Source organism: Taudactylus pleione, unplaced genomic scaffold, assembly GCF_031769625.1.
Source record: "Taudactylus pleione unplaced genomic scaffold, aTauple2 ptg000006l, whole genome shotgun sequence".
NCBI classification, from domain to species: domain Eukaryota; kingdom Metazoa; phylum Chordata; class Amphibia; order Anura; family Myobatrachidae; genus Taudactylus; species Taudactylus pleione.
This window is the reverse complement of record NW_028284409.1, coordinates 7,850,619-7,875,086: the sequence shown is the minus strand read 5'-3', so window position 1 is coordinate 7,875,086 and position 24,468 is coordinate 7,850,619. Positions and strand designations below refer to the sequence as shown.

Genomic DNA, 24,468 nt, shown 5'->3' with positions numbered 1-24,468 from the left:
AAAGATTCCTCAAATTGTTCTTAATTCATAATTGTTCATAACACCAAACTTCAACTTATTAAAAAGAAAAATTTTGTTTGACATCTCCACATTTCTTATCAATAAAATGTTCATTAATATTTTTAGTAGTTGTTATAAATCACATCCATATTGTATGTATGTATATATTCCTGGGATCAGGAAATAATAAATAAAATTTCTCCTTAATGTTTCTCAGTACATATAGGGTCATTTCATTTCTTTCTTCTTTGTCAGAAAGTTCCTGCATGAGCTTTCAAATGTAGATACAGGGTTGTTTCATAGGTCACATGTCATAAGGGATTTAAAGCTGTATGTCCCGTAAACCACTACAGTACCTGGTCTTCCCTAGAGGCCTCCCATCCAAGTACTAACCAAGCCCAATGGTGCTTAGCTTCCAAGATCAGATGAGATTGGGCGCTTCAACCTAGGTATGACAGTAGATAATGTTGGGACATACAATGTACCCTTCTGAACCATTTTCTCCATCACCATCTTCTTATAGGAATGGAGCAATTTCATAGTTATCATTAAACCCTCTGGGAGTCATAGTATCGAGTTCAAATATCCAGTACATCTCCTGTTTAGATAATTTATTTGCAAGATCTCCTCCTCTGTCTCCAATTTCCACATGTTCTATTGCTTTGAAAGTCAATTCATCCGGATCAGATTTATGATGTAGATTAAAATGTCTTGATACCATATGCATTTCCACCTTATTTTTGATATTTCTTATGTGTTCCTGTATGCAAAGTTTCAGTGGTCATTTCGTCTTACCCACATACTTTGTTTCACATGAGCATTCCAAGAGATAGATAACTGAGGTTGAATTACAGTTAAGATGCTGTTTTATCTTATATTCCTTATTGTTTGCAGAATTACTAAAGTTCTTTCTCTGTCGGTGTAAGTATTTGCATAAATTGCATCTGCCACATTTATAGCTTCTGGGACAATTATGAAGGATACTAGGTTTTGAAACGTTGGTATCCCTTAACATGCTGGGTGCCAGTGTATCTTTAAGTTTTCTTGCCTTCTTGAATACTATGGGGGGTCTGGGAGGTAAAATTTCCTTTAAAACTGGATCCATTAGGAGAATTTTCCAATGCTTATTCAGGGAATTCTTAATCATCTTTTCCTGTGCATTGTATGTTGTTATGAATGGAGTAATACTCTTCTCTTTCTCCTTCCCTTCCAAACTCTTATAATCCAACAATGTATTTCTCTACAAAGTGTTAATTTTCTCTTTTGCTTCCAAGAGCACCTTTGGAGGATATTCCTTTCTAAAAACCGGTCAGTGTATAGCTGGATTTGTTCATTACATGTTTCTATTTCACTACAATTTCTTTTTATCCTGTGAAATTGTGAATATGGTATATTTTCCTTCCATCTTTTTAAATGTCCACTTTTAAAATGAAGATAGCTGTTTGTGTCCACTTTTTTTATAAATTTTTTTGTAATTATTTTACTTCCTTCTCCTCATAATATCAAATACAGAAATTCAATAGTGCTCTTGTTAATATTTGACGTAAATTTCAGATTCATGTTATTATCTGTAATATAATCTAAAAATGAATTAAAAACCTCTTCCGACCCTTCCCATATTATCAAGATGTCATCTATGTAAGGCTTAAAAAATTTGATGTTTGCTCTAAAAGGGTTATTTTCATAGATGTAATTATTTTCCCAACATCCCATAAAAAGGTTTGCAAAGCTAGGGGCATATGTTGTCCCCATAGCAGTGCCACAAATTTGCCAATAAAATTGGTGTAAAAATTTAAAATAGTTATGATCCAGGATAAAAGTCATTAAATCACATAAAAATTCTTTGTGTGGAGTGCTAACAGAAGGATCCATTTCAAGATATTCTCTACAAGCATTAATCCCTTTACAATGTTCAATACATGTATATAAAGATTGAACATCAATTGTGACCCATGAGTATGTATCTTTCCATTCCATATATTTTATGATTTGTAATAAATTGGTGGTGTCTTTTAAATAAGATTGAAGCTCTTTCACGTATTTGCACAAAAATATATCTACATACTCAGACAAGTGTGACGTTAAAGAGTCTATCCCCGCAATAATGGGTCTCCCCAGAAGATTTTCCATAGATTTATGAATTTTTGGCCGAAAATAAAATATGGGGGTAGTGGGGTTAGTCATTAAAAGATATTGAAACTCCTCTTTTGTTAAAATGCCATTATGTAATCCATATACCAGAAGTCTACTTAGTTCATCCAAATAATTATCCATAGGATCATCATCCAATAATATATATGAATTGGTATCACCTAGTAATCTGGAAGACTCCTTAATATATTGGGATCTGTCCATGATGACTAATCCCCCCCCTTATCAGCCTGTTTTATAGCAATATCATTATTCTTTTGTAAGCTCTTCACTGCTTCTTTCTCTTTATTCTTTAAATTCTGTTTGATAATATTTTTGGGATTCTCACACAAGTCCTTCTTGACCAACTCATAGAAGACATTTAGATGGTTTCCTTTGGATTCAAGTGGATAATATTTTGATTTATCCTTTAGTCCTGATTTGGAAACATTTTCCTGGAATTTCTTAACAACTGCATTATCTTTTCTTAGGAAATGTCTCTTTAATTTCAAATTTCTTATAAATATGTTAAGATCAATGAACATTTGGAATCTGTTCATATTATTGGATGGAGCAAACATCAGTTCTTTATTCAATAGTGAGATTTCATATTTAGATATAGTATGATTCAACAGGTTGAAGATCCCTCTCTCTTTGGGGTATACATCATGTTTCTCCTTTTGTAATTTCCCCTCGCCTCCTCGTACCCCTCTTCTTCTGTTGTTCTTCTTTTTATGGGGAATGCCACTTTTGTAGTTTCCCTGAAGAAGGTTCTCCTTGGATTCATTGGATTCTGGTCTGGGCCTGGGGATAAAAAATTATCAGAATCGCTGTTTGATTCTAATCTTTGAAGTGTAGAAAACCGGTTGTTTGTGTGATATGTTTTATAGTTGGATTGCTCACTTATTTCATCATCTCTTTTAAAGCTTGGTTTTCTTCTAGTTGATACTGTTCTCCATGTAGTTTTTTCTTGCATGGGATTATTCATATGTGGTTGTCCTCCAGATTTGTGAAATCTGCTCCAGTTTTTAGCTTTGTTCAGATCATAATCCTGTTTGTCCCTAATAAATGTTCTCTCCTTTCCTTTCATGACATCTTCAATACGATTCAATTTCCGTAATAAAACTTTGTCATTGGCTTTGTACTCCTCTTTGTCCTTAAAATTCTCCATACGGGTTTCCTTTTGCTTAATCTCAAATTCCAATTCTGACAGAGTATTTTTCTTCTCCAAGATGATTAATTTCATTAAATCTATGGAGCAATTATGTAAAATCTTGTCCCATTTGTCCATAAAATCAAGTTTATCCAGACCAAATGTTGGATTTTTTAAAAGTCTCAAACCTCTAGGGACTCTATTAACTGATATGTAGTGTTCTAGTCCCTTGATGTCCCACCAGGCTTTGATCTCTTTAGTAATAGATTTCTCTATATCCCAAAATAAATTATCCAAATTTTCTGTTGGAACACTTTCCTGGGTTAGGACATGATCCTCATTAAAGATTTTTTGACAAAGGTCACTTCTTTTGTTCAGGCGTTCATTATTTCTATACATTCTTGTGTGTTTATAATTGGGATTTTCCCAAAAGGCTGCTATAATCAATAACCAAAATTTGTGTGTAACGAGAGATTACAGCACCAATTTAGGTACAAATCCTCTTAATTTATATTTAGATATATTTTATCTCACACTTATATATTCTTTGAACATACAGAAATGAACAACGGGTTAACATGCACTCCCCAGAATTATGGGTGTCAGCTCAACCAGTAAAAACATGTACCAGTGGTAATCAGCTACATACACAAAAATGCAACCTAATGGAACTGGAATAGAGTGCCTCATGTGCTTATATACCATTAAATATATGTATATATGTAAAAAGTTTATAATATTTATAAATCAAAGTGCTTTAAAGTGCTAGGTGCAAAGGAAAAAAAATATATAATTCATTCAAAGAAATTTCAATCAAGAAAATAATTAGCAGCGGTATATATCAATGAGATTTCATAAACCTGTGCAATGGTGCATTAATGATAAAATTATGAAAGTGCAAAAGTGCTCATTAAAAATGTAAAAATCAATTTTAATCAAAACCAACAATAATATCCTTCTACATGTAGGCTACGATACATATAAAATACATAAAAATCCACAAATAAAAGTACATATATATATATACAAAAAGATGCCGTAAAATTGTCAGAATAAATAAGGATAAAAAATGGCTTATCTGATTTTAAAAAATGGCAAGTTCATAAATGGTTAGAGATTTAGGAGCCTCCAACACGTTTCATCTGTGTCTTGGACTTCTGCAAGGGATAACTGGGCTCCTGTGGGGTATCCAGTATTTATACCCCCTCTAATGAGGACAAACAAGGAATGATGGAAGTCATTTGTGATGTCACTTCCGGTTTTCTAATTGACCTATACTTGCTGAAAAGGCAATAGTACTTAATTATAGATTTAATTATTCCTTAACCAGATTTATTGTTTATGTCCATGATCGTCTGCTTAATATATATCATATTAGGTTATGGTTTTTAATAAGTCCAGCATTTGCGTTGCGTCACTTCCACCCTTTCTGACCTTAGTATAGCGGCACTTCCGCCCGATTTCCATTGTAAACTACAGTGCAGTCCTTCCATGGTGCTGTCTCCGTCTTGCGTCACTTCTGTCCACGTCACCTCCGTCTCCGTTCGGCGGGGCTGTCTTGCGTCACTTCCGTCCACGTCACCTCTGGCTTCGTTCAACACTGTAATAGTTCCGTAGTTGTAGAAAAGCTGATCGGTCTGCCTTTGTTCTCTACTTGTTCACCTGGCCAGGCCAGGATTTAAGAATATGGAGTAGCAAGATGGCCGTGATAAAGTGAATCCCGGGAGTAGCAAGATGGCCGCGGGTGGAATCATCAGGGTGCAGTACCAAGATGGATGCCGGCAGTCTTGGAGAATGAACATGAGATGCCTAGAAGAGAGAGGAGGAATACATATGACTCATCATAAGTGGCCGGGTGAACAAGTGGAGAACAAAGGCAGACCGATCAGCTTTTCTACAACTACGGAACTATTACAGTGCCGAACGAAGCCGGAGGTGATGTGGACGGAAGTGACGCAAGACTGCCCCGCCGAACGGAGACTGTGGTGACATGGATGGAAGTGACGCAAGACGGAGACAGCCCCACTGTAGTTTACAATGGAAAGCGGGCGGAAGTGCCGCTATACTAAGGTCAGAAAGGGCGGAAGTGACGCGATGCAAATACTGGACTTATTAAAAACCTTAATCTAATATGATATATATTAAGCAGACGATCATGGATATAAACAATAAATCTGGTTAAGTAATAATTAAATCTATTATTAAGCCTTTTCAGCAAGTATAGGACAATTAGAAAACCGGAAGTGACATCACAAATGACTTCCATCATTCCTTGTTTGTCCTCATTAGAAGGGGTATAAATACTGGATACCCCACAGGAGCCCAATAATCAGTTATCCCTTGAAGAAGTTCAAGACACGGACGAAACGCGTTGGAGGCTCCTAAATCTCTACCCATTCATGAACTTGCCATTTTTTAAAATCAGATAAGCCATTTTTTATCCTTATTTATTCTGACAGTTTTACGGCATCTTTTTTATATATATGTACTCTTATTTGTGGATTTTTATGTATTTTATATGTATTGTATCCTATATGTAGAAGGATACTATTGTTGGTTTTGATTAAAATTGATTTTTAAATTTTTAATGAGCACTTTTGCACTTTCATAATTTTATCATTAATGCACCATTGCACAGGTTTATGAAATCTCATTGATATATACCACTGCTAATTGTTTTCTTGATAGAGATTTCTCTGAATGAATTATATATATATTTTTTCCTTTGCACCTAGCACTTTAAAGCACTTTGATTTATAAATATTATAAACTTTTTACATATATACATATAGTTAAGGGTATATAAGTACATGAGGCGCTCTGTTCCAGTTCCAATAGTCGTGTATATATATATATGAGATGAGCAGGTTCGGATTTCAGAAATCCGAACACCCCCAAGCCCACCCGATCCAAGCTGGGAACCGAGTCAGGCTTGGGCCTGTCTCGGAACTGAAATCGAGGCAAAACCTCATCAACCTGCTGTTGGATTCTCATGGGTTTTGGATTCTATAAAATGTCCAGCGATCACCGCCATTTTTCATTCCGTCTGTGGAGCGTGTTTGCAGAGGGAGGGAGCAGGGAGCTTTTGGTTAGTTTTGGGTGATACATTACATACTGGGCTGGCTGGCTACTGTGAAGAGGCTGGCTGGCTACTGTTGTCCATACAGGGGATAGCTGTTGTCCTGTCCAATAGGGGCTGGCTGAGGGAGGGAGCTGGGAGCTGTTGGCTACTGTACTATTGTGATAATAAATAAAAATAATAAACTTAGTAGTACACTACTACTTAATTTATATAGTTATATACATTACAATACTGGGCTGGCTGGCTACTGTGATAAGGGAGGGAGCTGGGAGCTGTTGCTGATGCTGGCTGGCTATTGTTGTCCATATACATACTGCTGACGCTGACCATAGGGGCTGGCTGGCTACTGTTGTTCAGTGCTGTGCTGCTATGTGTCAAGGGCTGCTGCCCTGAAAAAAAAAAATACACCTGTCACTGTCATTGGCGTAGCTGCGCAGGGGACCTGTGCTGCTGTCTGTCAAGGAGTCAAATATATAAAAAAACACCTGTCACAGTCATTGGCAAAGCTGTCACTGTCATCAACGTAACTGTCACTGGCGTAGATGTTGCTGTCAATGTCATCGGCATAGCTGTCGCAGTCACTGTCATCAGCGTAGCTGCGCAGAAAAATAAAATAAAACTGCCACTGTCATCGGCGTAGCTGTCGCTGACACTGTCATCGGCGTAACTGTCGCTGTCACTGTTATCGGCGTAGCTGTCACTGTCATCTGCGTAGCTGCGCAGAAAAAAAAAACTCCTGTCACTGTCAATGAGGTTTTTTTTAATCTTAAACATAGCAGAAATGTTATCCTAACAGCTTATAAAGTTATATGCTCCAAAAAACTAAAGCCTATATTTATTTACAAACCAATATAGAGTGGACATCCTAAATTCTAAAACTGTTCTATTCCATAACGTAAACAAAAGCAAAGATTATAAGTCTAGTGCGTTATAGTGTGTTATTATGATGTTAGAATGTAGAAGGACAAAAATTGGGTGGACCACACATGGCTGATTGATCAACCATGGCGACTGGATTAGTGTCATAAGGAAGAGGAGGCTGCAAACTGGGTGTCATGTTATGAGTTGGCCATATGGGGTATGTTGCTGTTAAGGGACCAGGCTGGTTATAAGTGGACACATTATTATTATAGTTGTTGTTATTTTGGGTTGCCATCTCCTGAAGGGTGTTTACCAACAGACAGAGACTACCTATCAGCTCAGGCATAGACACTTCCTGAGGAGCAGAGCTCTGCTCTCTAGAGGGAAGAAAAATAGGTGGGAGCCCCTGTTCCAACATCTGAAGCTCTTCTCTCTCCACATCAGCTATTATAGATGAAAAAAAATGTCATCGGGGACATCTAGCTCCTCTTTTTGTACCCTGCTCACCCTTTTTGGACAGGAAGTCCAGGATAGATGTTTTGGAAGAAGAAGGCCTAGCAACAGATGGGGATGGTCATTATCAAGACCTGGTCCCCCCAGTGGGTGTAGTCTGGGAGGCATTGGTTGGCATGCAGGCAGCGGAATAACAAAAGCCTCCATGTTGTCTGTGCTCACTATTCCGTATTTCAGTTTGCATTTCAGGTAGTAATAAAGTCGGCTACAGAACACAGAATCACTGGATGTCTTAGTGCATTCAAGCCAGATATGATCCATGAATTCCCAGAAAGATTCTGGACAGATGAATCCTTTGCTTGTAACAATCTTTGCTAATTCCTGGCAAAGGTGGGTGTTATAGCCAGACACTTTGAAGGCTGTAACTTTGAACTGCTTTATAGAAAACATGTGAATGAAACCTTTTTCACACTGCAGAACATGATGCAGAAATCCCTTGAAGTTCAGCACCTAAAGCATCTGCTTTCATGTTCTCTCCTGACTGTGAAGAAAGATTCTCCACACTGTAGTCTTCTATTGTGACTTTTAATGGTGATTTCAATGTTGTCCACTGGAGTCCATCTCATCTGAGGGTTGGGTTTTCCCCATTCACATCCAGAAGGTGACTCTTATGTTTAGCCGTGGCGTCAGCCTCTCTTTTGGCAGAATTTGCACAATCTTGGGGGCACCATGATGAATCAGACAGATGCTCCAGGGTAAACATCTCATCTGGTGATGTATCTATTTCTATTAAACCTTTGCGTGTGAGTTTAGTCATCTGCCATTTGTGGTGGAGCTCTTTTTCTGCTTTCTCAATAATCTCCAGACACAACGTAAAACTTAAACCTTAAACTGAAATGTTGCATTTAATACTCTGTTCCGCTTGTTCACATACAGTGCATCCGGAAAGCATTCACTACGCTTCACTTTTTCCACATTTTGTTATGTTACAGCCTTATTCCTAAATTTTCGTCCTCAAAATTCTACACACAATATCCCATAATGACAACGTGTAAAAAGTTTTTTTTGAGATTTTTGCAAATTTAATAAAAACAGAAACACTAAGAAATCACATGTACATAAGTATTCACGGCCTTTGCCATGAAGCTCAAAATTGAGCTCAGATGCATCCTGTTTCCACTGATCATCTTTGAGATGTTCCTACAGCTTAATTGGAGTCCACCTGTGATAAATTCAGTTGATTGGACATGAATTTGAAAGGCATACACCTGTCTATATAAGTTCCCACACTTGACAGTGCATGTCAGAGCACAAACCAAGCATGAAGTCCAAGGAATTGTCTGCAGACCTCTGAGACAGGATTGTCTCGAGGCACAAATCTGGGGAAGGGTATAGAAAAATATCTGGTGCTTTGAAGGTCCCAATGAGCACAGTGGCCTCCATCAAGTTTGCAACCACCAGGACTCTTCCTAGAGTTGGCCGGCCATCTAAACTGAGCAATCGGGGTAGAAGGGCCCTAGTCAGGGAGGTGACTAAGAACCCGATAGTCTGTCAGAGCTACAGCATTCCTCTGTGGAGAGAGGAGAACCTTCCAGAAGGCCAACCATCTCTGCAGCAATCCACCAATCAGGCCTGTATGGTAATGTGGCCAGACAGAAGACACTCCTTATTAAAAATGCACATGGCAGCCCACCAGGAGTTTGCCAAAATGCACCTGAAGGACTCTCAGACCATGATGAGACAAAGATTGAACTCTTTGGCATGAGTGCCAGGCGTTATGTTTGGAGGAAACCAGGTACCGCTCATCACCAGGCCAATACCATCCCTACAGTGAAGCATGGTGGTGGCAGCATCATGCTGTGGGCATGTTTTTCAGCGGCAGGAACTGGGAGATTTGTCAGGATAGAGAGAAAGATGAATGCAGCAATGTACAGAGACATCCTGGATGAAAACCTGCTCCAGAGTGCTTTTGACCTCAGACTGGGACGACGGTTCATCTTTCAGGATATCAAAGGAGTGGCTTCAGGACAACTCTGTGAATGTCCTTGAGTGGCCCAGCCAGAGCCCACACTTGAATCCAATTGAACATCTCTGGAGAGATCTGAAATTGGCTGTGCACTGACGCTTCCCATCCAACCTGATGGAGCTTGAGAGGTGCTGCAAAGAGGAATGGGCGAAACTGCCCAAAGATAGGTGTGTCAAGTTTGTGGCATTATATACAAAAATACTTGAGACTGTAATTGCTAACAAAGGTGCATTAACAAAGTATTGAGCTAAGGTTGTGAATACTTATGTACATGTGATTTCTTATTTATTTTTTATTAAATTTGCAAAAATTGCAAAAAAACTTTTTTCACGTTGTCTTTATGGGGTATTGTGTGTAGAATTTTGAGGACAAAAATGAATTTATTCCATTTTGGAATAAGGCTGTAACATAACAAAATGTGGAAAAAGGGAAGCGAAGTGAATACTTTCCGGATGCACTGTATCTAAGTAATATGGTTAAGTGGACAGTAGGAACAACGTCAATTTGAAGGCCACTAACTAACTCTGTTTTTTTTAATGTCCCTGTGCAGGTTGGGAATTTCCTTTACAGAACAGAAGATTTGCAAAGGATTATTTAAGGCAATTGTTTATTTATTTTTGGAAAGCACGCTTCCTGTTCCTGGTCCCCTTCTGGGATGAAAAAAATCCACTCCCAGCAAGCAGGCATTGCGCTCAAGAAAGAATTACCAAGAAAGACACAATGTAAGACTTAAACCTTACATCTGAAATGTTGCATTTAATGCTCTGTTCCACTTGTTTACATATCTGATATGGTTAAGTGGACAGTGGGAACAACGGCAGTTTGAAGGTCACTAACTAACTCTGTTTTTTTTAATGTCCATGTACAGGTTGGGAAATGCCTTTACAGATGGTTTGCAAAGGATTATTTAAGTCAATTGTTTTTCGAAGCAATCTTCCTGGTCTCCTTCTGGGATGAAAATCCACTCCTAGCCACAGAACCAGATGCAGGATTCTCAAGAAAGATACGGGTACAACGTAAGTCCTTAAATCAGGGGTAGCCAGCCTCAGTCCTTGAGAGCTCAGGTTTTCCAGATGACCTAGCTGATGCACAGGTGTATTTATTACTCATCATCACAATTGAAATGATCCACAGGTGGAGTTAATTATTCATTACAGTTGTGATTCTGTGAGGAGACCTGGAAAACATGCACTGTTGGTAGCTCTCGAGGACAAGGATTGGCTACCCCTGCCTTAAATCATAGATCTTATGCTTGTCCACATATCTGTGCTGGTTAAGTGGCACTTTGAGGCCACTGACTAACTACGTTTTTTTTTATGTCCCTGTACACGTTGGGAAATGCCTTTAGAAGGTTTGCAAAGGATTATTTAAGTCAATTGTTTATTTGTTTTTGAAACACACTCTTCTGGTCCCCTTTTGGGATGAGAAAATCAACTCCCAGCAGTAGCAGCCATGTTCAAGGATTCTTCTGAGGCAAGGCTGCTGCTCAAAAAATAAATAAATAAATAAAACAAATTTTTTTGTGTGCATGTTAGCCACACCTGTCACTGTCATCGGCACACCTGTCATGACATCTTGGCTCAGTAGAGCCAGTTTGTGCAGGGACAGATTAATTGCCAGCTTGTTTTGTGGGGCCCCAAACAAAGCAATAATTTCAGCCACAGTCGTGTGGCAGACCCTGTTGCTGAAATTATTGGTTTGTTAAAGTGTGCATGACCTGTTTATACAAAATAAGGGTGGGTAGGAGGGCCCAAGGATAATGCCATCTTGCACATCTTTTTTGGCATTATGTACTGTTTGGGGACTAGTTCTTCAAACTGCCATCCTGTCTGCCACTGCAGTGCCACTCCTAGATGGGCCACGTGTTTGTGCTGCCCACTCTTGTCGCTTAGCATAGTCATCCAGCTACCTCGGTGTAACCTTTTGGCCTAAAAACAATATTGTGAGGTGTGAGGTCATCAAAATAGACTGGAAATGAGTGGAAATGAATGTTATTGAGGCTAATAATAGCACAGGAACAAAAAAAAAAAATTCTGTGATTTTAGCTGTTTTTATGCTTTTTTCCAAAAAAATACAGATCCAAAACACAAAATCAAAAACACGGAAGGGTGGTTTTGGCAAAACCTATCCAGATCCAAAACACGAAGAAAGATCCAGATCCAAAACCAAAACACGAAAAGTGGCCGGTGCACACCCCTAATAAATATATATATATATATATATATATATATATACAGTCAGGTCCATAAATATTGGGACATTGACAGAATTTTCAGATTTTGGCCTCTGTTCACCACCACAATGGTTTTGCAATGAAACAAACAAGATGTGCTTTAACTGCAGACTTTCAGATCTAATTTGAGGGTAATTACATCCAAATCGGGTGAACGGTGTAGGAATTACAACGGTTTCAATATGTGCCTCCCACTTTTTAAGGGGCCAAAAGTAATGGGACTATCAACTCAAAAGCTATTTCATGGACAGGTGTGGGCTATTCCCTCGTTATTTCATTATCAATTAAGCAGGTAAAAGGTCTGGAGTTGATTCTAGGTGTGACATTTGCATTTGGAATCAGTTGATGTCGACTCTCAATATGAGATCCAAAGAGCTGTCACTATCAGTGAAGCAAGCCATCATTAGGCTGAAAAAATTAAAACAAACCCATCAGAGAGATAGCAAAAACATTAGGTGTGGCCAAATCAACTGTTTGGAACATTCTTAAAAAGAAAGAATGCACCGGAGATCTCAGCAACACCAAAAGACCCGGAAGACCACGGAAAACAACTGTGGTGGATGACAGAAGAATTATTTCCCTGGTGAAGAAAAACCCCTTCACAACAGTTGGCCAAATCAAGAACACTCTCCAGGAGGTAGATGTGTATGTGTCAAAGTCAACAATCAAGAGAAGACTTCACAAGAGTGAATATAGAGGGTTCACCACAAGATGCAAACCATTGGTGAGCCAGAAAAACAGGAAGACCAGATTAGTTTGCCAAACAAATTAAAAAAAAACCATTACAGTTCTGGAGCAACATCCTATGGACAGATGAGACAAAGATCAACTTGTACCAGAGTGATGGGAAGAGAAGAGTATGGAGAAGGAAAGGAACTGCTCATGATCCAAAACATACCACCTCATCAGTGAAGCATGGTGGTGGTAGTGTCATGGCGTGGGCATGTACGGCTGCCAATGGAAGTGGTTCCCTTGTATTTATTGATGATGTGACTGCTGACAAAAGCAGCAGAATGAATTCTGAAGTGTTTCGGGCAATATTATATCCTCATAGTCAGTCAAATGCTTCAGAATTCATTGGACGGCGCTTCACAGTGCAAATGGACAATGACCCGAAGCATACTGCAAAAGCAACCAAAGAGTTTTTTAAGGCTAAAAAGTGGAATGTTATGCAATGGCCAAGTCAATCCCCTGACCTGAATCCGATTGAGCATGCATTTCACTTGATGAAGACAAAACTGATGGGAAAATGCCCCAAGAACAAGCAGGACCTGAAGATGCCTGGCAGAGCATCACCAGGGATGAAACCCAGCGTCTGGTGATGTCTATGCGTTCCAGACTTCAGGCTGTAATTGCCTGCAAAGTATTTGCAACAAAGTATTAAATAGTGAAAGTTAGATTTAGGATTGTTTAGTTTGTCCCATTACTTTTGGCCCCTTAAAAAGAGGGAGGCACATATAGAAACCTTTGTAATTCCTACACCATTCACCTGATTTGGATGTAATCCCCCTCAAATTAAATCTGAAAGTCTGCAGTTAAAGCACATCTTGTTTGTTTCATTTCAAAGCCATTGTGGTGGTGAATAGAGGCCAAAATATGAAAATTCTGTCAATGTCCCAATATTTATGGACCTGACTGTATATATACAAAAGTCCCCAAGAGTGGCACTCCCATTAAATATATTTAGTAGTGCAGGTGCCCTTCAATTAGGACCAACAGTTGTTGACCCAAAGTACAAAATCCAATAAGGCGGTACTCTGTTCCAATAATAAACTTAGCACAGGGTCGTGAATGAATCACCGACGTTTTGGAACTCTTTTATTGCCCCTTCATCAAGGTAAGAAAGGTATACATACAAATGACATACATTTATACTTACAAATCACCATGTGCAGTTCGAGCTGTCCGGGGCTGGATCGCGCCGTGATGACGTCACAGAGCCTGTTCCTCACACCAACGCATACCATGAATGCATCAGCCCCAGGAGATGGGAGTCGCCCTCAATGCGCGTCACCGTTACCCCGGGCAGCACACAGCTCAGGATCTATACAGATAAACACACAATCATCTGACAAAGATGAAAAAAATACCACCTACATAGGACTAAAACATTATCAAATGTTAACGAACAGACCTGTTAATATCGAGGTCTCCATGCAATAAACATACAATAAATCTCTTACTTCTGTACAAGACCATATGTAATCCAAAAATCACGTTGATATTTATCACAAATTTATATAAATACCGGTAAGTATAGAACAATATTACATAAATACCAAATACTATAAATAACCAATATTATATAAATCTTAGTGTGAACCACTATTAGCATAATTAATTTGTAAAATCTATCAGGCTAGTTCACCAGGGGAAGTATCTCCCATAGAGAATATTGAGTGCATACTATCTACATATTGCTCAGCAGCCCACATGTAGCGCTTCAAGTCTGCAAAAACACATTGTGACAGCTTGGAAAATTAATATAAACTCCACACACATGTCAATAACATAGGATCACTTCTGTTGTCATCTAAAATAACCTTATTCAAACATAGCATCATTCAGACCCCTTCAATAAAAATCAAAGAAAACAATGCAAGCCTAGATTCTCATTAAGGCCACGTGGTGATACTGACTCTAACCTAAAGATCCACCATGATTCGCATTGTAATAATCTATGTGATCTGTCACCTCCACGAGGGGATCAATGATCATATAGCGCAAAGATGAGAGATTATGACCAGTAGTTGCAAAGTGGCGAGCCACCAGTTGATCACTGCCACCCAAAGAGATGGCAGCACTGATGGCAGATCGATGTAATGCCATTCGTTCTCTTAATGTCCTATCAGTTTTTCCGATGTATATAAGTCCGCAAGGACAAATGATAACATATATAATGAACCTAGTGGTACATGTAAGGCCATGATGTATATTATACTTCCGTCCACTATATGGATGGCAAAAACTGTTACCCACAGTTAGAGAGCGGCATGTCAAACAATTGAGACATTTAAAACATCCCAATTTGGGACGTAAAAAGCTACCCATCTTGTCTGCACTCATTTTGCTAATGTCTGCCTTTACGACCTAATTGTGTAAATTGCGCCCCTAGTATAACATGGCATGATGTAGGTATTATACAAATTTAAGTCAGGATCCGTTCCCACAATAGGCCACAATTTTTTAGTAGAACTCCTAATACTATCACTTTGGGTATGAAAATGATTAACCCAATGTTATCTTAGCTTGTCATCCCCTTTAGATATTGCAGGTCTTAATAAATTCATTCTAGGTATAGCAAGAGCTTTCTTCTTGGCCTGATGTAAGATATAAGATATAATCAGAGTAGCCTCTCTCGCGAAATCATAATCACAATCATAAGATCAATTTCTTTCAATGCAATAACTTCGTTGCTACAAATTCTGCCCCGAACGCCGGACAACTCAAAATTTTGCAATAAAATGAAACGTTGACCACAGGAAGATACTGGTTAGTTTTAAGTGTTAATACACCAAGATTACTACTTTTTACAAATCCTGTGAGTGCCACTGAATTTGTCTCTGCTTATATATATATACAGTATAACCGTGAACTTGGAAAATAGCACCTAAAAAAATGTAATACAGTGAACAAACAAGTATAATGTAAATAACACATGAATGTTTACTTAAAAAAACACATACTGGAAAAGTGCTGAGTGACTATGCAACTGGTAGTTTGAAGTATGTAATAAATAAATAATTGTACTATTATAAAGTGACAATTGAAAAAAGTGCTAAATGCTGGTGGAATGATTATGGTTACAATAAACCATATACTCTAAAACAGTTCTAATCTTATTTCAAGTCACATTAAAGTGCTTAGTGCTAAATAGGAGTTCCCAATGAAATGGCGACTATATACATAAAAAATATACATTTATTATTAGAATATAAAAACAAATATAACCAATTCCATTCATAAATATAACAAAATAAAACACATGATGTAGTATAATTAATATTGACTATGAGAATTCGATGTTTCATAAATAGCAATGATCAGATAAAATATCTAAAAAAAAATTTTTTGTACAAAAGCTTATCTTGGATATCATAAAGTAAAGTTCATCAAGGCAGGTAATGTATTGCACTTGTAGGTTGCTTTGCTTTCACCCTCCATTCCAGATCATCACAAACCAGTTTGATGAGGTTTTAAGCTGCATACACACGTAAAGATTTTCTATCCAACCATCCAAATCTGGTAAGGTATGAATGCAAATGACAATCAGCAATTTGCTCCCAAACGCCAGAAAATGGACAAAAACTGTTGTTTGAACAAATTGTTTAAATTAAACATTTAACAAACTTGTCTGACGACCATTTTCAGCTGTTTTCTGGCATTTGGAGAAAATTGCTGATCATCATTTACTCCCATACGTTACCAGATTTTCATTCCAACCAATGATGGTTGGATGGTTGGACAGAAAATATTTACGTGTGTATGCAGCTTTAGTCTGATGACTGTGTTGGCTATTCCATGTTTTTGAAGATTATAGTTTTATTATTTTCCTCAAAGGTAGTTCTGACCTCTATGTACAGTATGTTTTGGGTCATAATCTCGCTGAAGGACAAACCCTTGAAAAACCATGCATAGGTTAAAGGGCATGATATGGGGCTAGAAAATGCTGTGGTAGCATGTTTGGTTCAGGGTGCCATTCACTTTGTGCAAGTCACCAACTTGGGATCCAGCAAACGAGCCCCAGATCATCTTGCTTAACAGTTGGTGTCACATGGATTTATTTACTGAACAACAAGTCACCACTTCCCAGTGTGTTTAAGCCCGAAATGTAAAAGGGCAATGCGTTTAATAGCAAAACATGGGGTGTTTAGCAGTTGTAGGCATTGCCTTTTAAAATTTTGGCCTAAAACACGCTGAAAACCAGCTGCTTTTACAAGCTACAGCTTAGTTAGTAAATAACCCCCACACACTGAAGAACTACTCACTGGTGTTCAAAAACACTGCATGATAAACTAGAGATTTTCATGTGTCATCAAGACCTTCTTCCAGTTTTCAGTAATCCACTGGTAATGCTTAATTGCCCAGACAATCATCTTTTTTATTACTGAAGAACAGCTGTAACTTCTTAATCCATTACTTCTTCTCTGAACAACCACTTCCAAGTACATGCCACACCACGTCCCCTCATTAAGTGAAGTATAGGCAGATAACTTTGCAATCCGTTATCATATAATTTGCTGTAAAAATGGCATCACGTTTTAAGTGACTGAAAAAGTCTTGATAGTAGGCACCAGAGAAAAGTGTCACTCCATCTCCGAAATCAACATGAAATTTGGATTTTCACTTGCAACAATTGCAAGGGTGTACTGTGACTACAAAACATCAGGGAAGACATCCAGTGTGCTAAACCGTGTGGGCAACGAAAAATTGCGGACAATTGTGGACTGTGTGCCTGATTCAGATGTGGACGGTATTGCTCAGCTGCAGGAGGTGTGCAAATGCAGCAGAAGGTGTCTGTGGGAAATAGACACCTCCTGTTTGCTTCTGCAATCTGAGTGGAGCAATCGTAGATGCTGCCTTGGTGACTAGCGCGACCATTGGCCGTAATGGTTGCTGCTTTGGCCAAGCTGCACAAGCTGAAGCTTACTCTACCTGGTCGACACCTGGCTACTTGCAAGTATTCATTTTCCCCCAGTGCTTGTCTATAATTACACCTAATAGATTACCATGTCAAAATCGTCTATGACGACCAAATAATGAAACACCAGGGCCATCAACCTACAACCTCCTCAATATCATGCACCAAGGAACGAACTGGTACCCAAATCATTCTTCCCTAAATTAATACCTAAAACTCCAGGATGGCTGTAAGATTATGCAGCAGCCAACAAGCAAGGCAATAGAGACTCCCCTCTCATGCCTCTATGTCCCAACCACCAGATCAAATCCACCCCAACAAAGAAACTAAATAAACCAATAAACAAATTAAATTAGTGACCCACAAACCAGATGAGACAAACACCCAAGCGGCCTCCTGCAACATAAAAAAGAAAGAATTAATAAGATGTAAGCACTCCAATCTAAAAACCCCAAATAGGAAAACAGAAGGGGGGGATATAAATTGGGCCTAATATACAAATCTAAAATATCTGCTCAAAGTACAATAGCAGAACAAAAGCCAATTAGTTTCCGTGGTTCAGGGGAAAATCCCTCAAGGCCCCCAACACTAATGGTGAAATTAGAAACAAACAGACAATGAAAACAATTAGATTGACAATTTCCATGATGACTAAACATTAACCGCCGTTTGTACGTTTTGAACTTCTACCGTCTAAGCACTTTAATCTCAGATACCGAAAATCAAATGGCAGTGGTAGCAGTCCAAACTCACAGAGGGGCAAGCCAAGTGACAGAATACAACACTGGAAACCCATCAATGGAGAGCCATCAAGGTGCACCAACCACACGCCCACAACAGGAAACCTGTGCAACAGGTACACTCTTGCCAAAATAACAGGACAAATCCTAGAATTAGGACAACACCCAAATTGATCTGTCTTCAAGCACAATATCACAAGAGTCATAATTCAAAACATGGGGCCAGGGCGGTAGAGAGCCTGGCCGGGCCTGGGTAAAGGAGGTGGCATGGCCTAATCGCGGGAGGCATGGCCATGCCCCCTTGAAATGAAAAAAAATCTATACTTTGCGGCGCTGCGTGCTGGGGAGGGGGGCGCTGTAAGCCCTCCAGCCCGGCGCTAAAAGGGGTGGGCATGATCAGTGTGATCACTCTCCCCCACAGCCATAGGAGACTGCTCTCGCACTGCAGAACAGCAAAAGTGTGTGCTGAGCTGCTGTGAGGGAGGGGGGGGCGATGCCTGACCCAGGCCCCACCGGGCCCCTCTAGCAACCCCAGGCCCAGGTAAACTGTACCCGCCCCCCCCCTTTCGGCGCCCATGCATGGGACTACAACAAAGGTGGCAGGGCACTCTTGGATGTGAAAAACCCAGTGAAAGGGCATCATAGATTAGTAGTCTGGCTAATCTACAAGGGGACCCTGCATTAGGTGTTGAGGACTGACCTTTGAAAGCCATTTGTGGTGGTGCCGAGCTACCAGCCCGGGACTATCAAGCTTACCCAGCATAAGCCCATCGCAACCCAAATTAAGGGTGAGAGGCAGAAAAGAAAGGGTCTTATCCTTATTATTCTTATATTGTATGTATTTCCTTGTTATCATGATGTAATTACCATCTATTAGAGAATTATGTTTTCCCAATAAATGCCCAAAGAGAGACTGACCTTGGCAAAGGGTAACTTTACCTGCAGCCAGCGCTAAAACAATCACATCATGCAACTTCACTACTTTCTCTGCGGGCAACCTACAACAACAGGAGATATTATCAATCTCGATGCCTAGACACGACAATCGAGAACAGAGACCTCGGATTTATGCTCAGTATAAAGCATACCAATTTCAACAAACAAAGCCTACAAAGAAGACATGAGCTCCATGTAGCTTGAGGAACCATCCGGTCTCAAACAAAGAAAGTCATCAAGGTAGTAAGCCATTCCAGACTCACCCATCCCCACGCAAACACACTAGTGCAGGAAAGAACTGAAAGCCTCAAAATAAACAAAATATATAGAACAGCCCATGGGCAGGCATTTATCAATGTAAAGCATGTCCTTCAGCCTGAACCCCTTAAACTGAAAAAATTGTGGATGTATGAGTAGAAGGCGAGAGGCAGACTCCTCATCAATCTTACCCAAAAGAGCCTCGGGATCATACATCTGTACAATATCTAGGGCATCATCAAAGGATTTATAACAGACCCTGTAAAGGGACTCAAGAAAGGCATTATTGACTGACATGCCAGGAGGGTAAGGGAGGTAGTAAATAAGGCTAAAGTTCCCTGAAGCTTTTTTGGAACCAAGCCCACCAGGTACAAAACCAAATTACGCAAAGGAGGATCAGAAAAGGGACCAATCATGCGCCCCAATTGAACCTCCTTTGTAACCTACTTTTTCACAATAATGGCCAAAGCATAACGCTGACCGGAGGTTTCTTGACAAACCTGGCACACAAACCACTTATCCATGGCACCCACTTTAATTGGAGAAGGATCCTTACTGAGCAACCCTGGCAACAGGATGGTCTAGGAGCTGTGAAGGGGCCAGACAACTTAGGACAGTCACTGACTGGGTGGAGCATCCCTGTTTAAAGTATAATAATGGCTTCTCTGACCAGTCGGTCTAGAGGGGCAAGAAGGAAATTGAGCAGAAGGAGTCGCACACTGGGTCAAAGCCGAATCAGCAGCAGTGGAGGCCACCTGTGTCACATCAAACCAGACCATGTCATATTTACAGCCGAGGTCCATGACACAAACAGTATTTTGCTTATAATGGAAATCTATGTCATGCGACCTCCAAGCTGTACCCCTAGCCGGTCGAATGAAACAAACTATGACCGAGATGCAGATAGCAGATCACATTCATGGCCTCCACAGGGAAAGCTTCCCAGTAACCAGTGGATAAAAATTCACATAAGACCGGTGAATATCTTCCCCAACACCGCCTTTCTTCTGAGCAGCCGTTAAAGCCTTACACACCTTTAATGTAAATAATACATCAACATATTATCAATGCACTCTTTCATGCAAAGCCACAGACCATGAAGTACTACAGTGTTCTTACACACTCTCGCTACTGCTATGTTTGCAAAATCTATAACAGTTGTGCACTAAGAGAAGATAAGGAGCTAACCTCTGATCCCATGACTCAGTAACCATCCAGCTCACATGAGGACCCAGACACAGACACCAGAGGGAGGGAGTTGTTAAGAAGATATCCAACCTCCATAACCAACCTCTGCCCAGTCATGACTATTGTCCAAACCTGCAAAAGTAGAAGAGAACAGACAAAAATCATTAGCATCACTGGCCAAAGAGCTCTGAGGGGTAGCAACAGAAAAGACAGAAGGACCAGGAGCAGCCACAGAAGAAAAAGAAGATGGCACAAGGGGAGAGAAACCAAATACAGAACTTAACTAGACCACTAGGGGTGCCAGTGGAGCTTACATTTCCACACTGTTAATCAAAGATGAAAGATCACCTGCTAGTGACCTGCCCAGCGCCTTTTACGGAAGGACTGGGGCATGCACCCTCACAACTGAAATTGCTTAGTCGGCCACAGGGCCAACATCCAGTGGGGCTGGAGACAATGCCCCTGTGGATTCCCAGCTGTGTCAGTTAAACCTGATAGGTAAGTAGGAAAGAAGCTGAGCAACCGGCAAATGTGCATGAAGCAGCAACAGTTAGGCGATGGAGGGGAAGAACCCCAATCCATTTGCACCAAATTACCATCTCTAAAAAGTACCCATATAGTCTACTGCTGTGCTTTAGCATGGTATTCCACCTAAGAACCAGTGCATCATCAGAAAATTCACAACACTCGTGACTCTACTCCTGAAGCAGAAAGGCTGCGACATCTTGCCATGCCAGTATCTGAAACAAATTACCCAGCTTAATCTAAAAAGCTTGGGGTGGCCATATGGCGTCTCCCTCAACACCACCCACCAATGGGAACCATGGTGGGAGGTACAAGCCCCGGAGGGACGTAAACAGTTGTAGAGGCGGTGGGCGGTAACCACCTGCCATGGTAGGTCCAAAGGACATGCCGACACCAATGGTTGGCCATGAAAAAGCAAATCTGCAGAAAGCCAGGGACAGGTAAAGGCCCTGCTGCTTCCAAGTACCTAGAAGGTACTGGTGCAGAGCTGTGGGGCCTAGACATGATAATAAGGAAAGAGAAAATAGAAAAAGAGAAAGAAAAGAGACAGCAAAGATCAATCAAAGAATTCGAGAGTAATGAAAAGGCTTTTTTTATACAATCAATGCACTTGAACAGAGCCCTGTACTTCCCTTGTCTGCATAATCAGAACAAAAGAGCCCTGCCTAGCACCACACTGAAAGAAAAACTCTCCACTTACAACACACACTATCAACTCTCTGATTGGATAACTGAAAAAACATTTAACTCACTAGTTCTTTGCACTCTGTACCCCAAAATGTCATTGCCTAGGGGTTTAAGTTCCCTCCTACACATACAGTGCACTCACCCAACAGACTTTTAGTTGGCCAAGCATTGGTTCCTATAGGCGCAGAAGCAGATGGTGAGGTTCAGCTACATCAGTCTCATACTCTCCATAGACAGTTGCAGAAAGAAAACTTTAACATCTCAATTTTCTGTCTTCCATGGATACAGATGCCCTGTATCCATGGAAGACAGCCAATTGAGGTGTTAAAAGTTTTCTAAATTGCTGTTGATGGTATCCAGCCTATTCCATGATAACTCTGCTGTCCAGGGGCATCTTAAGAGAGGAGGGGGCCCGTGTGCACTCCCCGTGCGGGACCCCTCCTCTCTCCCCGGTGGCCGGCAGCCGACTAACACAGCTGGCAAGCCACCGGAGCCTTAGTGCCCGGAGTCTACTGCGCATGTGCAGAACACCAGAAAAATGGCTGCCGCGGCGCAGTGTGCAGGGTGCAGGGTGTGCAGTGTGGGGCCCCCCTGGACCCGGGGGCCCGTGTGCCCCGCACACACTGCACCCATTATAGATACACATACACCACTGCTGCTATCTCTTAATTAATACCACCATGAGTTACCCATTTTGGAATGGTACTGGTACAAACAGAGGCAAGTATATTGGCGCCTGTGGCTCCTCCTGGTCCTCAGACACCAGTCTCAGTGTGTGGGTCTAATGTTCTCTCCCATAATGTTTTTTTATTTTTTACCTAAGCGGAGAAACAAAATGTGAGTAAATGTGTCATATGTCTCTATAAAGTATATTTTACTCTTTTGTACCTTTTACTTGACAAATTATATTATTGTCATTCTAATCTATACACATACTTATCAGTATTTATTTGTTCTTTGTCTCTCTTGAGAGAAGGGGGCACATACTAAATTGAGCACATAGAAAGTCCAGACAATTAGAATGCTGCTTTTTTTTAAACTAAAAATTGTATTTTGATGAAAATAATACAATAGGAGTTAATTATATTGTAGACCAAAAGTTCATGTTTCAGCAAATTACACAGTCCTGTTTATTGTAACTGTAGTTTTATATAGTGTGCTAATATCTGTGTCTGCCTGGCGACGATATTCAGGAAGAGATGCGTCAATAAGGTCTTTGGACCCAAGCTCAAGCTTATGAACACAGATCAGCATGTTACACAGGAGAAGTGACAGGTCCTAAGAGAGGCAGTGCCCACCAGTTGTACATCTGAAGTGACGATGGTGCTCCTGGAGTTTGTGGCTCAGTTGCCTCTAGAAATCCCGTGACCTTTTAACTTGAGCAAAATACATTAATTTGTGCAATCAAACCCCAAAAAGTTTTTCTTTTTAGTATTTATCTCACCGAAACGTAGCAGTAATATAACATTTATTTATTACTCCTGTAAACTCTAAAAAGAGAATCTACATTCAATTTGCTAAGTACTTTAATGTCACACATGTTTAACATAATTTCTTTTTATTATAAATTAATGGCTGTACATATGGCTACTAGAGCATAGACCTGTTGGGAAATGTTAGCAGTCATTTTAGACTGGGAATTTTGCCAATCTGTGGCAAGTTGTAGAGGTGTAGAGGCTAACAAGGACAGCCCTCATGTTGTCATACAGCTGATCAGCATTGCAATTGTTCACAAGCTTCACTCAGTTGCAAGAACGAGGACAGCCAGCTTCACATTCTCCTCACTGAAATTATGGATGAGCAGTGCCATAACTAGGGGTGTGCGACCGGTGCCATAGAACAGAGTGCAGGGGCTTGTGAACAACACTGTCGCTGCCCAGCACCACCCTGCAATCACTAGCGCTACTGCAGAGCCACTGGGAGCATCCCTTGGAAGTGACGAGGCCAGGGCCTGTATCTTCGGCCATCTGAGTAAGCCTAATAAAGCTTCAGATGTCTCCTGCAGCATTAACATATATGCACCCAGCACTGTGTGCATAGCGTACAACTCTGAATCAGGCCCTTTGTCAGTGGCATCCCTCCCCGCAGTCACACATGATGCGAGGAGGGTAGTGCCAGAAAAAGAGGGTGTGGCCCAGTACCCCCGTTTTAGTTACTCAGGGGATACCGGAGGTGCTGTCTGCCCCCAGGGACAACTTTGTGTGCAGTGCCGGCTCCCTCATAGTAATAAAGAAAATATTCCATACAATGACATGCGCTTTGTGATTACCACATTTTCCCAGTGTAAACCACCATAGTGAAAGCAATAAAATATAATATTCACCAAATGTTCACAAAGGTAGTAATGGTCAACATTGACCATAAGGCACAAAATAAGTCCCACTTTAAAGGTTTCCTCTGTTTGGGAATCTGTAGAAAACAAATGTCTTCTTTTCCCTTACACCTCAGTCAGGGGAGACATAAAAATACAGAGTATAGTGCAGTAATACTTTTAAAATAGGGATATTTAATACAGTACCACACTTACAATAGACAGAAATAAAAAAGCATGTTAA

The 24,468-nt window shown here is 40.3% G+C and overlaps 1 pseudogene; it reads right to left on the bottom strand.

Moving 5' to 3' along the window:
* Positions 1 to 344: 344 nt before the first annotated feature.
* Positions 345 to 463, bottom strand: LOC148543055 (5S ribosomal RNA; annotated as a pseudogene).
* Between the last annotated feature and the right edge of the window lie 24,005 nt (positions 464 to 24,468).